The sequence below is a fragment of the Triticum aestivum genome, chromosome 5B (genome assembly GCF_018294505.1).
Source record: "Triticum aestivum cultivar Chinese Spring chromosome 5B, IWGSC CS RefSeq v2.1, whole genome shotgun sequence".
NCBI classification, from domain to species: Eukaryota; Viridiplantae; Streptophyta; class Magnoliopsida; order Poales; family Poaceae; genus Triticum; species Triticum aestivum.
Genome location: NC_057807.1, coordinates 78,043,501 through 78,060,880, shown reverse-complemented (window position 1 = coordinate 78,060,880; position 17,380 = coordinate 78,043,501).

The window sequence follows — 17,380 nt, the reverse complement described above, 5'->3', positions numbered from 1 at the left end:
GGTCAAGGTTCAAATCTAAATCATATCTTGCGGTAGGGGATGATGTCAAAATCGAACTTTCTCGGCAAGGAGAGCTGGTCCAAATCAACTTTGAAATTCTTCAATAGCAGCACGCAACTGCTGAACTGATCTATCCTCCGAGGGATTTTGATGTAATAATCTGGCATGGTGAAACAAGTGTCCTGTGTGTATAAGTAGTACGGCAGTATTATTTATCACATGGTATATCGTTGATAGAATTGCAACTCTGATTGCTATTAGGAACTGTCGTTTGATTTCATTCCAACAGCTGCCGTGCTTTATTGAATTTTGTGTATTCGCCTTGCGACAACATCTAAAACCAGCACAGTACCGATCACTTGCAATATGAAAAGCGCTGAGGTAGAACACATGGGCCCCCAAACATGCAAGGTCGGCCTGCGGCCCAAAGTCTAGAACCGTGAGCCTATCTGAGTATTATATTCTCAGCAGAACCCCCATAAAAAAAGATGAACCCCCATAATGCCCGTGTGTTGCAGAGGGAGTATATTTATCGGGAAGGTGAGCCTATGATATAAAAGATTTGTATATTTCTTTACGGAGGGAGTATCTCTCTATCAAAATATATATTTATGTGTAACTAGTTACTCCTGTCTTTCTACTTCCTTTCGCTGATATGTGGGGCAACCGGCAACGGGGTCCACGTGCCATATGCGCAAATTAGAGTGCACAACTTCATGGTAGACACACCCCGGTCGTAGCGCCGCAGTAATGCCCAATGAGCCGTCAAATCACAACCCCCCTTTCCAGCTTTAACAGTAAGCTGGACGGACGAAGCGGCAATATTTCACTGGGCCTGAATCCCCTTCTCCCTCGTCTGCTTGTTCAGAGAAAACCCCCGCTCGGAGATTGCATAGGGTTTTCTCATGGAGAACCAGGTACGAATTCTTCATCCATCCCCGATAAATCCAAGTCCATTGGTCATAGGTAATCCTAGGATGGCAGCCGCTGCCGTTGATGCATTTTTCTTCATACTGAATCCAGTGTGTTTCAGTTAAAGTGCCCAAAGTGCGAGTACCCTACAGATTTCTGCGCCCTTGGCGAGACGCCACACTTGTTCCTTCTCATCCTACCACAACATTTTGAAACATGCACAATATGTTCCTAGAATCCTCTTCTCTATCCGGGAGGGTGGGTTTTTTTTGAACATGTTGTGTTCTCATATTATTTTTCCTGTAGTGTATTATTTGCTCTGCCAGAACACATGTACTCAAGATGCTCGGCCTTGCCATAACTGAATACATTAGTTTAATGGTCACAGTGAAGACAATCCATGGATATTACTTCCGAGTTAGGTTCATGAACCAAGAAGATCGCTGCTTTTTTTATGGTCGAACTTGGATAAACTTTCTCAAGTGTTACGGACTGAAAGTTGGCACACGAATGTTGATGGAAATAGAAGAACCTGGTCTCATCTTCACTGCGATCTTCCACCCCGACGTCGTTCCAATTGTTCATCCATGTTAGTTTTGTATCTGGTTCTTGCTTGTTGCCTCGATTACTTCTTAATCCACCTATTCTATCTAACTAATCACAATTTAACTTTAGAAGTAGCAACGAATCTCTCACGAAGATGCTACTTCTAACTAATATTTTCTTATAATTGGTGGCACGTGTAGGTTTTTTCAGAGTTAAGCAGTCTGCTCGTTTGTTACTCTGTAATAACTTGGCTGTTGCTAATGGCACTGAAGTTGACTGGATCGACATCCACAAGTTCCTACACTTTATTGATCGTCTTGAGGTCCTTGTGGGGTGTTTCAATGGTGGAAGGCCACGTGGGATATGTGTGCCACTGCTGCACTCGTTGAACAGGTCCAACTGTGTCGAGAAACTTATGGTACGAGCTGTTTTCTGTTATATATGTTGTTCATAAACTATTGCTTATACACAGTTTTACAGCTGTGATCTTCTTGAAACAGGAACTGCCGAGTTCTATTGTTCCTATACAGATGCCTGACCATGGTCGGGTCAGACTTGCGCTTGGTCACAACATGATGTTTATGTCGACCTACTCAATTCCCCTTGGAGGTGAAAAGATACTTATTCGTGGGTGGTCTCAAATAATGAAGGCCCGTCCATCTTGGAGAATAGGACAGAAGATTATGTTCATGCTTTTCCATGGCTCTAAAGCGAATATCCTATTTATTGACCACGTTGTGAGATGAAGCCGCTTTCAGAAGGTTGTGGATGCGCGGGGTGGCGCCTGGGCCTTGTCCTGGGGCTTGGCGGCCTCACCCTTGGTTAACTGTAGGCAAAGTAGCACTGTTCTAGGCGTTCTTTGTACAGTTGAACCTGTATAAGTACTCATACTGCTTTCAGCTTTGGTTGTTAAGTGCCCCTGCTGGTTTCAGTTAAGGTTGTTAAGTACTCCTCCTGCTTTTACAGTCTGTCATGTTTCTTCAGTCCTGTCTTCCTCCAGACGCCAAAACCAAACCAGCGCCGGCGGGGCCGCCTGCTTCCGCCTCCCACGGTTGGCTGCGCCTCAGCGCACGTATCGCCGCCCCACCGTCTCCTAAACCGTTAACGCCGACGTCCTCCGCGCGCTTTGGTGCGCTCGCCGCGGCGCCACCCTCTTGCGTTGTCAACATGGTCAACAAACAACAGGAATCGGCAGAAGTACGTGGAGAGGATGACAGTAGGGGCCCACCATGTCAGCGTATGGAAAAATAAAATGCTTCCTCCTAGTGTTTTCCTGACATCTGGGACCCACGACATTGTGAGCGTATATAGTCAATACACAAGAGAACATCACAAGATCGGCTGACACCTGGGACGTAGCTACTCGAGCAGTATTTTTTTTGTTTGGTATTGTTGAGACGGAGCAGGGTTTGAACTGGGCTGTGGCCCGTCTAGCCCAGGCTTATATTTTATGTTCACCATGTGACCAACCCAGCTATTTTTTCTTTGTGAAAATGAGCCCAGTTTATTTTTTCTGAAGAATACCCAATCCAGGCCTACTTATTTTTCTACGCCCTGATGGGCTGCAACTCTTTCAAGACGCCTGCAAATCTTGAAAGTAATATGAAATGGGTTGTAAATATAAAAACAGATGACAAATTGGCAATTACTTTATAATTTCTGATTTTTTTCTTCACATTTTCAGATTCCTATTTCTCTGGGAATTAACCTAATTTAAATATATCTTCGAAGTACTTTAAATCTGGCTTGACATTTCAGTATTAAAAATAGTTTGGAACCCACAGAAATATGCGAAATTGGCCATGGCCAACCAAAAAAACGACTGCAATAAATTGCATAAGAAGTTGCCATGAGCTATATATAAGTTATTAAAAAAAGAGGGAGTGGTCTGACTTGTGGGCCTGTTTAGTTGACGCGTATGCAAGAATTTTTTAGTTATTATATACTACGTCAACAAACGATTCTAGCAGATGTAACCGTTGGATGTCAATCCAACGGCCGTCATGTTTCTTCAATCTCTGATCTTCTTGCTCCAGCCGCCAAAGCAGCACCGGCGGGACCACCTGCCGCCTCCCGTGGCCAGTTGTGCTGCCGCGCAGGCCTCAGCGCCCCCTACTACTCCCACCGCTGGCCAGGGCATCCCTCTACTCACCCACACCCCCTGTTATTCAGCGGTGACGGTAGCCTCACACCGCAACCGAACCGGTGAACCCTCGTACTCCTCTCCGCCCGGGCTTCCACTACCGCATCTTCCCCGGCTCCGTATCGTCTCCTTCCTAGGCCCCGCCGTCATCCACCGCCGTGGTGCTCTTAGCGCGGCGTGGTCAATGTGGTCAACGACCGACTTCCATCGGAAGAGTACTGTACGTGGAGAGGCTGACAGCTGGGTCCATGGCAGCCGCAAGGAAGTGCCTCCTTATTACGCAGAAAATAATTGTTCCTCCACCTGACAGCAGGGATCCACCAGACGGGCCACCAGTATTTCGTGAAAAAAACGTTTCCCCCTGACTGCTGGGACCGACAGGACAGGCCACCATATTTCACGAAAAAAACATTCCCTCCGCTGTCAGCTCGGACCCACCGGAAGTGCCTCCTTATTACGCCCAAAAAAATGAATACCCCCCTACTAGCTGGGACCAACCTTGGTGCGAGGCTGACTTGTGGGCCTACTAAGTTGACTGGGACGGAGGCCTTTGTCAACTTTAGTCAATATATGAACGATTCTAGCTCCACTGACCGTACGATGTCCATCCAACGGCCGTTGTGCTTCTTCAACCTCTGGTCTTCTTGCTCCAGCCGCCCAAAGCAGCGCTGGTCGCGCCGCCTGCTCCTGCCGCTCATGGCCGGCTGTGATATCGCGGAGGCCTCACCGCCTCCTACTACTCCCACCGCTGGCCAGGCCATCCCTCTACGCAGCTACACCCCCTGTTATTCTACGGCGACGGCAGCGTCACACCGCAGCCGAACGAGTGAACCCTCATACTCCTCTACGCGTGGGCATCCACTGCCGCGTCTTCCCCGGCTCCGTGTCGTGCCCTTCCTAGGCCTCGCCGTCGTCCACCACCCTGGTGCTCTCGGCGCGGTGTGGTCAACGTGGTCAAGGAATGGCTTCCATCGGACGTGGAATGTACGTGGAGAGGCTGACAGCTGGGTCCACGTCCACAGCAAGGAAGTACCTCCTTATTACGCGTAAAATAATTATTCCTCCACCTGACAGCGGGGACCCACCAGACGGGCCACCGTATTTCGCGAAAAAAAGTTCCCCCTGTCTGCTGGGACCCACCAGCTACATCTTCGCACACAAGGAAGTGCGTCCAAAAAAAAACGATTTGCCCCCTGACAGTTGCGACCCACTAGCTACATCTTCGCACGCAAGGAAGTGCGTCCGGGCAAAAAAAATGCTTCGCCCCCTGACTGCTTGGACCCACCAGCTACATCTTCGCACGCAAAGAACTGCGTCCGGGCAAAAAAAAAAGATTTGCCCCCCTGACTGCTGGGACCCACCAGCTACATCTTCGCAGGCAAGGAAGTGGCTGACAGTCGGGACCCACCTGGTCGAAGCGTCCACAGCGTTGTCATTCTGGTCACGAACGTGTACGTACATACTGGTCGATGTAGAGGCGCGCACGTGTCGTAGTAGAGGCACGCACGTAGCATGTACACGTACGTACAGTGGCGAGGGTGCAAGAAATAAAATACGGCCACGTACGTACATACGGGGAGGGTCTCGAACGCCTACTCGCGCATACGTACATTGCTCGGTCGGAACGGAGAAACAGCGTCGTCGTCGTGTTCATGGGGAGTCAACCGGCTGGGTCGGAATGGAATGTGTGGTCGTGTTCATCAGGAGGGCTTGGACGGAACAGGCGATGGAAACGAGGCCTAGCATACCGCACAATGAAGGAAACAGACATCCTACATTCGGAACAGGGTCCTGTTGATCGGGAGGGGTGTGGCGTACCACAAAACGGAGGAAACGGACCTCCTACAGTCAAAACGGGGGTCCTGTTGATCGGGAGGGGTGTGGCATACCGCAAAACGGACGAAACAGACCTCCTACGGTCGAAACGGGGGTCCTGTTGATCGGGAGGGGTGTTGCGTACCGCAAACGAACAAAACGGACTTGTGTTGGGGCGCTACGGTCGAAACGGGGGTCCTGTCCATCGGGAGAGGTGTGGCGTACTGCAAAACGGGACTCCACGGGATACTGTTCATCTCCACCGTCGACCTCCTCTAGCCTCCACGGGCTACCGTCGACCTCCTCCAGCCTCCACAGGCTCCTGTTCATCTAGCCTCCACCGTTCGCTACTCCACCGGCTACTGTTCAACCACCCCTCCACCGTCTACTGTTCATCCAGCCCTCCACCGTCTACTGTTCATCCAGCCCTCCACACCACGGGTTCCTGTTCAACCAGCCCTCCACGGCCACCCCTCCACCGTCTACTGTTCATCCAGCCCTCCACACCACGGGGTCCTGTTCATCCAGAGGCAACGCCACCGCTCACTGTTCATCCAACCCCCCCCCCCCGCAACGCTTACTGTTCATCCAATCGATCGGCTTCAGTTAGCAGCAGTAGCGAAGGAATCGCTCCATTGGGTTCAATAAACAGCCATCGATCGATCGCTCGGGTTCAGTAACGCGTAGCCTGCAGTGCAATCGCTCGGGTTCAGTTAGAGCCCAACGCCTCGCTCGGGTTCAGTTAGAGACAACGCCTCGCACACACGCGCGTACGTGTATGAGAGAAACGCGCATCGCTCGGCCCCGACCTCCCACCATAACCGACAACTCCCCAAAATTTTCCTCCCCCTCGCTTCTACCACGGTTTTTTCCGTCATGGACGACCCAAAGAATGTCATGCAGCTGCATCTCCGGCCCGCCCAGGACGAAAAGCCCATTTTCTGTCATGAGTTTTTGTCATAGAAGTAGGAGCCCACCACATCTATTATGATACCGGGTTTTGTCACAATTATCGTCATAGAAGTGTCGTATGTATGATAGAAAAAAATTCGTTTGGCCCAAAATGTCACGGATGTGTCTTTTTTTTGTAGTGCAAATGGCTGATGCACAGGAAGAGTAGATGAATGTATAAACATTGTTGACAAATGGAATACATTATGGAAAAAAATATGGCATGATACAATACACATATACGATGACTGGCTAAACAGGATGGCATTGCATGACTCACGTATATGATGCCTGGATGAAGAAGATGGCATTGCATAATTCCCATATACTCCCTCCTTCCCTAAATATTTGTCTTTTTAGAGATTTCAAATGGACTACCACATACGGATGTGTATAGACATATTTTAGAGTGTAGATTCACTCATTTTGTTCTGTATGTAGTCACTTGTTGAAATCTCTAAAAAGACGAATATTTAGGAATGGTGGGAGTATGATATAGAAACCAAACAGGTGGCATTCACACAAAGCAAATCTAAACTAAGCTGATGAGATATAAGATGTATAATGTAAGCAATGCGTGGCGCCATATGCATGATATGACCAACATCAGCATGCCAGGTTAGAGCAAACACCTCAGGTGGTAAACAGGCATGGTCGTCTCCTTCTGAATCCCCATCTGAACAGTTATCTTCATCTGGAATACAATCTGGAAATGCAGGAGGGGGGCCCACTTCACCCACCATGGAGCGGCGTCTGCATGACATTGTATTCCCACACAACGGTCTTCTCTTTTTCTGTACATGTTCAGTACGATTGTGTACAATATCTAACATGCATAATAAAAAAATAGTTAGATTTTGTAAGACCTAAGGGGTGCATGCAAAAATCAAGACTGATGGTAGCAAATGAGTGGATGGATCCAAATGATAGCAGGTAGGTTATAGCTTCAGTTTAAAAAGATAGACAATGGATCATCTATTGTTTGTTGCCCACCCAACATGAACCACATAGAAGACCCCAGATGAACCAGATAGTAGACAGATACCATTCATTGCTGGCTCGATATGAGACCCATGGGCATTTCAAAACTCAAGTTTGAATGATAAAGTAGCAGGTAATAATAACCGATGTATAACGTAAGCAAACACGAAAGACTACGACCTCTCTTCCGGAACTATGTAGTCCTCAGGTTCATCTGCTCAGTAGATGGTGGTAATGCTGTTGGCGTGGCTGCCGGCAACGGGGAAGATGATCTGAGGTGGCGAAAGAAAGTCTGCAGGGGGGATCCCTGCTACAGTGAACGCTTTTGTTGATGGTGCACCTCAAGTGGGGTGGATGACGGCACGGCAGGAGCAGGACATAACACATAGAGTTTTCTTTGACGCCTATCTGAAAATGAAGTAAATCTATAAGGGCTCCTTAGAATTGGAGGATACTATAAACGCAGGGACAGGAAAAACACAGGAATAGGATAGGAATGCACGTGCAAAATAGAGCATTTGGAAACATAGGATTTCAGTCAACCTGGGTGTTTGGTTCAAATGAATTGGAAGAACACAGGAATGGAGAAACATGGTCAAATTAAAGTCAAACCACGTGAAAATGAAAATATAAGAATCTTATTATGCCAGTAAGGCAATTAGTTCTGTTCTTCATGCATATTAATTTGAAAAGGACGTCCAAGTGAATAAAATTCCTACGTTTTTTCTTTGAAAGAAACACCAAAGAAAAAAATCCTCCAGTTTTGCTTTGATCCACTCCTTCTAACCAAATGCACGAATAGTAGTTCGATAGCAAAGGACCCCTGAGGGATCGACATGAATGCAGAGTAACAAAGTGATGCGACGAGTGTACAACCTCTTTGGCATAGCCTTGTGGACCTTAGCGTCATTCGGTTGGACGTGGAGGATGGTGATGCTGGTGTGACTGTCAAAGGCGGGGAAGAAGATCTGAGGCCTCTGGAAATGGCACCGAGGGTACAGCTCCGCTGTGATGGGCGCTGTCGTCGTTGGAGCAGCTCCGGTGAGGTGTACGGCGGCGAGGCTGAAGCAGGACAAGACAGACAACATTAATCTGAAGTGGGACCCTAATATCATCTGCAATAGATGATGTAAAATACATCACCAAAAAGTGCTAGATGTAAAATGCATCAGCCGCGCCACGGCCGCTCCAATAGATGTTGTAAGTACTGTTCACTCTGAACTTAACTAAAGAAAATGAACTTTACAGTCGAAACTGAATTTTACTGTCGAAACTGATTGAACTAGTAGCAGAGCATTGCAATAGATGTTTAGGGCGTTCGAGCACTAGTAGCAGAGAAGCAGTGATTTAAATTAGCAGACGCTCAAGCAGGGAAGGCACTAGCAGAGAGCAAGTCATGCAGTAGCACCGCAAGCGAGTGCTAAAGCAGCAACTCTTGTAACTGCTGGAGGTCATGCAGCAGCAGTAGCGCAAGTGAGAGCTAGAGCAGAGCAGCAGCATGAATGAAAGCAAGAGCAGTGCTGCAGCGCGACCGACAGCAAGAACAGAGCTGCAGCGCGAGCGAGAGCCGGAGCAGCTGCAGCTAGTGCCATTGTGGAAGTCGCCACCGAGGAAACTACGACATGGGGGAGAGACGTCGTGGATTATGTGGCCGGTGACGGCACCGTCGATGGAGACCCGCCATGTCTGCTCGATATCGAGCACCGGCATCCCCGTGTGATCGAATAAAAGATAAAATGCAGCGCTAAGTGCAGAACCTCCTTGGTGGTGCCGAGTTGGCCTCGGCTTCATTGGAGGAATGGGTGAGGGTGCTGGGGTTCTGGTGGGGTAGGTCAAGACGGCACTGTGGGGATTGAGGTGGCACGATAGACGAGGCAAACGTCGGGGAAGCTCCTTGGAGGTGGAGGATGGGGTGGCTGATCTGGCGGGACGACGAGATCGACGATGGATCCTCATTCGGTGCGGGGGATGAGGGACAGCGAGCTGTTGCGGTGGACGACGTAGTTGGGGAAGAGTCTTCGGCTGGGCGGCGGTTGGGAGGCCGACGGAGGAGCATGGGGTTTCGCGAGTTTTGGCGGCCTCTGTCGGTGTTCTGGGAACGGTGGTCCCCAAACTTGCCTGCCTGCGGCCTGCGGCGTGGCTCAAGGGGTGGCCCAGTACGGCCCGTCTCCATCAACCCAAAGCTCAAGACCCTCGCGAGGGGCCAAGCCTCGCGGGGCGGACGACGCAAGGCTTCCTTAGGGGCGGCCTCACCAGGCAGGCTCGCGAGGAGGCAGAGAGATCAAGGCAGGGGTACCTCGTGAGGTGCTCATGCTGCAAGCCATGGCGATCAAGACCAGGCGGGTGTCGGTGTCATAACCGGCGGATCACGGGTAGGGGGTCCCGAAATGTGCATCTAAGGCTAATGGTAACAGAAGGCGGGGGACACGATGTTTTACCCAGGTTCAGGCCCTCTCGATGGAGGTAATACCCTACTTCCTGCTTGATTGATCTTGATGATATGAGTATTAGAAGAGTTGATCTACCACGAGATCGTAGAGGCTAAACCCTAGAAGCTAGCCTATGATTATGATTGTTGTCCTACGGACTAAACCCTCTGGTTTATATAGACATTGGAGGGGGCTAGGGTTACACAGAGTCAGTTACAGAGAAGGAGATCTACATATCCGAATTGGCAAGCTTGCCTTCCACGCAAAGGAGAGTCCATCCGGACACGGGATGAAGTCTTCAATCTTGAATCTTCATAGTCCAATAGTCCGGCCAAAGTATATAGTCCGGATGTCAGAGGACCCCTTAATCCAGGACTCCCTCAGTAGCCCCTGAACCAGACTTCAATGATGAGGAGTCCAGCGCGCAAGGCGGGTTCTTCTCCAAATTCTCCATGGTACCTGTTGTAACGTGCAGTGTTCGGCTTCCAATTAATGTTACACTCCTCGGTTTCTGTGCTTTAATAATGGTTGTCTCCACGTGTCGAGCGAATGCGAGAATTCAGGGCATTCTTGCATTTGCCACCCTGACCATGTGAGTAAAGCGTCTATTTAAAGAGACGGGAATCCTCAGATAAAAATCACACCATCTCCTCCCAGCGAGAATCCATTAGAGCGCGCCCGGAAAAATCCATACCACCATGGCCGGCTGTCGTGGCTCCTCCTCTCGCTCCCGTAGCACTAGGCCAGGCGATTGGGAGAGATGTTCTGTCCCCCACAGCCGACTAGTAGAGTTGCAGACCAAGGGGTTTCTCCCTCCTGCGTACATGGTCCCCGTCCGAGATGGACTAGCCACTTATAATGGCGGGGAGGAAGCGGAGAGTTCTCCAAACCCATCAAAGGGGGAGCAGGTATGCTTTGTCCCCTATTTGCTGAGGGGACTCGGATTTACAATCCATCCTTTCCTCCGCGGGCTCCTGGAGTTCTATGGCCTCCAGCTACATAACTTTACCCCAGCCTCCATACTGCATATCGCAGGCTATGTTGCCTTCTGCGAGCTATTTCTGGGTGGCGAAGCTCATTTCGAGTTGTGGAAGAGGCTATTCTGCCTCATACCCCGCACTCACGAGGGGTCGGTGTATCAAGTGGGCGGAGCCGAAATATGGCGCATCGCAGGGACCGGATACCTGTCCGGTACCCCGAAGAAGACATCCGAAGACTGACCTTGGAGTGGTTCTACATGGAGGACGTCCCTCTTCCGGACCCTATTCGGAAGGGCCTTCCCAAGTTTGTAAATTCCCCTTTGAAGAAATGCCACAGATGGCGCCCCCGGAGCCCCCAGGAGGAAGATAACAGAGAGATCCTTTTCCTGATGGACATGCTAAAGACGCTGGCCAAATCAGGACTAACAATAATTGAGGTTATGTCCATATTTATAATGCGGGGGGTGCAGCCACTTCAATGTCGGGGGTAACCCATGTGGCACTTCAATGGAGAAGATGATGCCACCCGCTTCGACCATAAAGGTCCGGACTCCGCCGCCGCTCTGGCGACCATACTGACAGATTTGTACAAAGGAGAAGAAGAGGAGTTCATCCGTATCAAACCACGGGAAGGATTCTCCATGTACAACCCCCTAAGCTGGGTGAGATGCTATCTTTTATTCCAGTCCTTCCCGCATTCTTTAGCACAAATATTTACCTTGCCAATTCATAGCAGGAACTGCGAAAAGCTCTGGGGGAGGTTCACAGCCCGTCTCCACAGCTAGAGGACCCAAACCGGGCCCTCGACCCCGGACTTGAAGAAGATCCGGACACATTTGTGGAGCTCGTTGACCGGACATTTTATCAGTTAAGATGCGATGTTGCGTTGGTGGCCATCATAGCTGATTATCCTAGTCTACTCCCTGTATCACATGTAAGTAAAACCGGAGTCCCCACTTCCAACAAGGATTCCCTCTTTGCGCCTTACCCACCGCACATGTATTGTGTTTTACAGGGAAGACCATCGGGACGCCGTGCCAAACCCGCGGTGACTCGTCAACAAGGGGCACTGAAGCCGGGTAGGCTTAAAAGGAAGGTGATCAGGACCGAGTCGCCTTTGCAAAGGTATGTTTAAAAACCTGCCACGTAATTATCATTGTTTAGATATAACAATGTCCATTGTCTTCTGGCAGAAAAAGCGCTCGCCGGACTATATCGGGAGAGCCTGTCGGCCACGCCTCCACCAGCCAGACTCCAAGGATGGACTCAAGGGCGGGGACAACGTCGGGCGATCCTCCTACAGAGGATGCGGATAGATTCTCCGCTACAAACTCCAAAGTGGAGAGCGCCATGAATCATAGGCGCCGACTGGCCATACTACGCGTCCCTAATTTCTCTCAAGAGGCGTTCAATGCCTTCAACTCAGGGGACGCGTACATCTGGGCTGCTCAAGGTCGCCTCGCCAGAGCCACGGACCCGTACGTAAAGGATATACGGGCAAGAAAATTTGATAAGTATGTATATCACTAGCCCCTGAGACTTGAAACAGTTAGCACAACTGATTTAAGGATCCTCATGTGCATAGGTTCTGACAGAGAAGAATACTGAGTTGTCTAAAGAGCTGGAGGAGTGCAAAGCCTAACTACGGGCCACAATTGCCAGAATGGAGGAGTCCATGAAGGCCCCATCTGGTAATACTTGTTTTGATCAAAAATAATGTAATGGCATGTACCAGTTAGTATTCGGCATGAATGCAAATCTAAGAATAGATTCTGCAGACAATCCCGGAGGCAATCTGGAGATTGTGCCATAGGATGAGCAATATGCTCAGCGATAGCTGCAGGCTAGCGAGCATGTGCTTTCAAAGGTTATACAGGAGAAAAATACTCTCCAGGACGCGAACACCTGACTAGACGACGAATTAAAGGATGTTCGGGCCCAGCTTGCTGACTCCATGAAGGAGAATAAGAGGCTTCAACGCGGCATATTTAGTTTGTGCTCTAACGAAACACTATAAGGTTCGGCGAAGAAGCGCGCTAACAGAATTATGTCTGTAGGTATGTTGGCAGGTTGTCCCAAAGAGGAGATGCCCGGATCTGCAGGCGATCTTTTGCAGGAGCCCTCACAACTACACGAACAAGTTCGGTAGGTGATGCAGGGCATTGCCTAGGCCATGTGGCCATCCGCCTCCCTGCCAGGAGGCATGGGGAGCTTGTGGAGATGCTCAAGAGAGCACGGCGGCGCTTCCGATTATGGAAGATATCGGCTTGTCGACAAGGTGCAAGGGAAGCCTGGGCCATGGTGAAGACGCGATACACCAAGGCTGACCCGAACCACATGGCCGAGGTCGGACCTGTAGGGTCAGATGGGAAAGAAATCCCTATAAGTCTGGTATATGAGCAGGTAGCATTAGCCTCTAATTATTCCCAATAGGATTGTAGGTTAGACAGCTTGTTGGATGGTATAGAAGAAGAGTTTAGTCATTCTAAGTGACTTTGTACTTCAAAGGACATATTTTTGTCCCTAGCCGGATTGTAAATCATTTGTCTTGGCGGACCTTTTCGCTTCGACCTCTGGACCCGACAGTCCGGAGTGTATCTGAATACCCGCTCGGTTATGTGAAAACCGGGGCACGCGTGGAAACCAGGCATAGGGGTATAAGTTCTTGAACAGACAAGTACCCAACTAGTTATGTTATATTACATGGGTAGTAAGAAACATCTTTCAGGGAGAATAGTTCCGTTAAGGGTTCCTTTCCCTGGGTGTGCGTGCATTAATGTGCATGCCCGAACTGCGAAAAATGACGCAGGATATAATCATCTGGGGTCATGTTTTGTAATAAGTAAAAGACGTGTTTTATTCACCGACCGAATATTCCCTTAAGAACGCTAGCTTTCGGCTTCACCCAGTCTGAGGTACACATCCAGCTGACCCAACAGTAACAATCGCAGAGGTGCTCCCCTTATGCCCTAGCCGAATTAACGAGAACGTAGGGCATAAACACAAGAGCCAGGCAACCCAGCCTGGCAAAAATTAAGTCATATCTACGCATATAGTGGTGAAAAAAGGCACATATGGGGAAATGACCCATATGTGGTGGGCATAAAGCCTAGAAGATAATTATATTAAGCTTCTATATAAGAAGCCCCCTGGTATATTAAGCGCGCATAGCGCGTCATGAGTGTGCGGTCAAAGCATACTTGAAGCTTTTAAAGCTATATATATAAAAAGGAGAGAGAGAGATGATATAATTTAAAAGGGAAGATGGAGGGAAGGAGACAAACACAGAGTTCGGCACTAGGCATAGAATCTTCAGAGTCTGGCCGCGTTCCATGGGTTCGGCTCGAGTCAATTATCTAATGCATCACGCAGACGGTACGCTCCTCCGGTGAGAACTTTATCAATGATGAAGGGACCCTCCCATTTTGGCTTGAGCTTGTCCTTCTTCTTCTTTGGTAGGCGTAGAACGAGTTCGCCAATGTTATAAGTTTTGGCCCGTACTTCTCTACTTTGATACCTTCAAGCCTGCTACTGATAGAATGCGGAACGGGACTTTGCGATGTAATGCTCCTCCTCCAGGGCATCTAAGCCGTCCTGCCGATCCAGCTCGGCTTCTCTCTCTTCGTAAATGCGCACTCGAGGTGAGTCATGGATGATATCGCAGGGTAGCACTGCCTCTGCGCCGTACACCATAAAAAATGTTGTGTATCCGGTTGTGCGATTTGGCATGGTCCGCAGCCCCCATAGTACGAAGTCGAGCTCCTCGACCCAGTGCGTATCTCATTCCTTCAAGGATCGCACTAGTCTAGGTTTAATGACGCTCATGATAAGAACATTTGCTCGTTCGACTTGACCGTTTGTTTGGGGTGATAGACGGAGGCATAATTAAGTTTTATGCCCATTTTGCCGCACCAGGCTTTCACCTCGTCGGCTCTGAAGTTTGAGCCGTTATCAGTGATGATGCTGTGGGGGACATCGTAATAGTGTACGACCCCAGATATGAAGTCTATCACTGGTCCGGACTCGGCCGTTTTAACTGGTTTGGCCTCTATCCATTTGGTGAATTTATCGACCATGACCAACAAGTATTTCTTCATATGGCTTCCTCCTTTAAGGGGTCCAACCATATCGAGCCCCCACACCGCAAAGGGCCAAGTTATGGGGATTGTTTGGAGAGCGGTAGGTGGCATATGGCTTTGATTTGCAAAAAGCTGGCAACCGGCGCAATGTTGGACGAGGTCTTGTGCGTCTGCCAGGGCTGTAGGCTAGTAGAAACCTGTACGGAAGGCCTTGCTTACGAGCGCCCGGGCTGCGGCATGGTGGCCGCCAAGTCCGGCATGAATTTCGGCCAAGAGCTACCGCCCTTCCTCTTCGGAGATGCACCTTTGGAGCACGCCAGTCGCGCTTTTCTTATAAAGCTCTCCCTTGTGGACTTTGTAGGCTTTAGAACGACGCACAATGCAACGTGCCTCATTTTGGTCCTTAGGGAGTTCTTGCCTATTTAAGTAGGCTAAGAACGGTTCTGTCCACGGGGTGATGACAGCCATAATCGCGTGGGCCGAAGGTGTTATTTCGGTGGCGGAGCCTCCAATTATGTCAGATTGTTCGGGATCTGGGGTTGTGTTTGGATATGGACTGGTATTGCCGGTCTCCCCTTCCCATACCACGGATGGCTTGAACAGCCTTTCCAAAAAGATATTAGGTGGGACGGGGTCACGCTTAGCGCTAATGCGGGCGAGGATACCCGCCGCTTAGTTGTTTTCTCGGACCACATGGTGGAATTCGAGCCCCTCGAACCGAGCTCACATTTTGAGGACGGCATTGCGGTAGGCCGCAATATTTAGGTCCTTGGCGTCAAAGTCTCCATTTATTTGAGATATTATGAGATTTGAATCCCCACGTACATCTAGGCGTTGAATGCCCATGGAGACTGCCATCCGAAGACCATGCAACAAGGCCTCATATTCGTCTGCATTGTTGGAATCTGTGTATAGTATTTGGAGTACGTATTGGACTGTATCTCTGGTGGGGGATGTCAGAACAACGCCTGCCCCTAGACCAGCCATCATCTTAGAGCCGTCAAAGTGCATGATCCAATTGGAGTATGCGCCGTACTCTTTAGGGAGTTCAACATCTGTCCATTCGGCGACGAAGTCATCCAGTACTTGCAACTTAATGGCTCGTCGTGGTTTGTATGTAATGTCGAATAGGAGGAGCTCGATAGCCAATTTAGCAATCCGGCCCGTGGCATGACGGTTACTTATTATGTCATTGAGTGGAACTTCGGAGGCCACCATGATTGAAGACCGCGTATGCTATCTTTTGATAATGTGGGTACCGTGACTTGCATGGAGTGAGGACAGTGGATACGTAATATACCGGCTTTTGAAGCGGGAACTTATGTCCATCCGTCTCTCGTTCGACGACGAGTACTGCGCATTTATTTCCTCCAGTCCGGCCATACCCGCATCCGTCCACACGAAGTGTTCGGTGCGTCGAAGAAGGCGTTAAAGAGGTAGTGCCTTTTCTCCTAATCAGGTGATAAAGCAGCCTAAGGTGGCCACCCATCCAGTTAATTTCTGGATTTGCTTGAGGTCCGTTGGGGTAGCCAACTGTGACAGAGCTCGGACCTTAGCCGGGTCTGCCTCAATTCCTCTATTGGAAACGATAAAGCCAAAGAATTTACGGTAGGTGCACGGAAAACGCATTTTTTCGGGATGAGCTTGATGTCATATGTTCGGAGATTGTCGAACGTAAGCCTCAAGTCGTCTATTAAAGATTCGACGTGTCTGGTTTTGATGACCACATCGTCTACGTATGCCTCCACTATTTTGCCGATTTGTGTTTCCAGGCATGTCTGAATCATGTGTTAATAGGTTACATGGGCGTTTTTGAGCCCGAAAGGCAAGTTGTTAAAACATAAGGGGCCGTATGGAGTGATATATGCTGTTGTGGCTTGATCAGACTCCGCCATCTTGATTTGATGATATCCGGAGTATGCATCGAGGAAACACAATGAGTCGTGTCCTGCGGTAGCATTGATGATTTGATCGATGCGGGGGAGGGGGAAGGGATCCTTGGGGCAAGCCTTATTGAGGTCCTTGAAATCGACGCATAGGCGCCAGGATTTGTCCTTCTTTGGTACCATCACCAGGTTTGCTAGCCAGTCCAGATGTTTAATTTCTCTGATGAATCCAGCCTCGAGTAGCTTGGCTAGCTCTTCTCCCATGGCTTGTCGCTTGGGTTCTGAAAAGCGCCGAAGAGTCTGCTTGACTGGCTTATATCACTTTAGTATGTTTAGGCTATGTTCGGCCAGCCTGCGTGGGATACCTGGCATATCCGAAGGATGCAAGGAGAAGGTGTCCCAATTCTCGCGCAAGAACTCTCGTAGTGCCGCGTCTATTTGTGGGGTTCAGTTGTGCCCCAATTGATGTTGTTTTTGTAGGGTCCGTTGGGTGACCTGGAATTTCACTATTTCGTCTGCTGGTTTAAAAGAGGTGGACTGGGTCGTTTCTCGAGTATCATGTCGTCCCTGTCCACTATGGAGCGTAGCGCAGTTAACTCTTCGGCCGTGAGGGCTTCAGATAATACCTCCAGGGCTAGTGCGGCGGTTTTATTTTCAG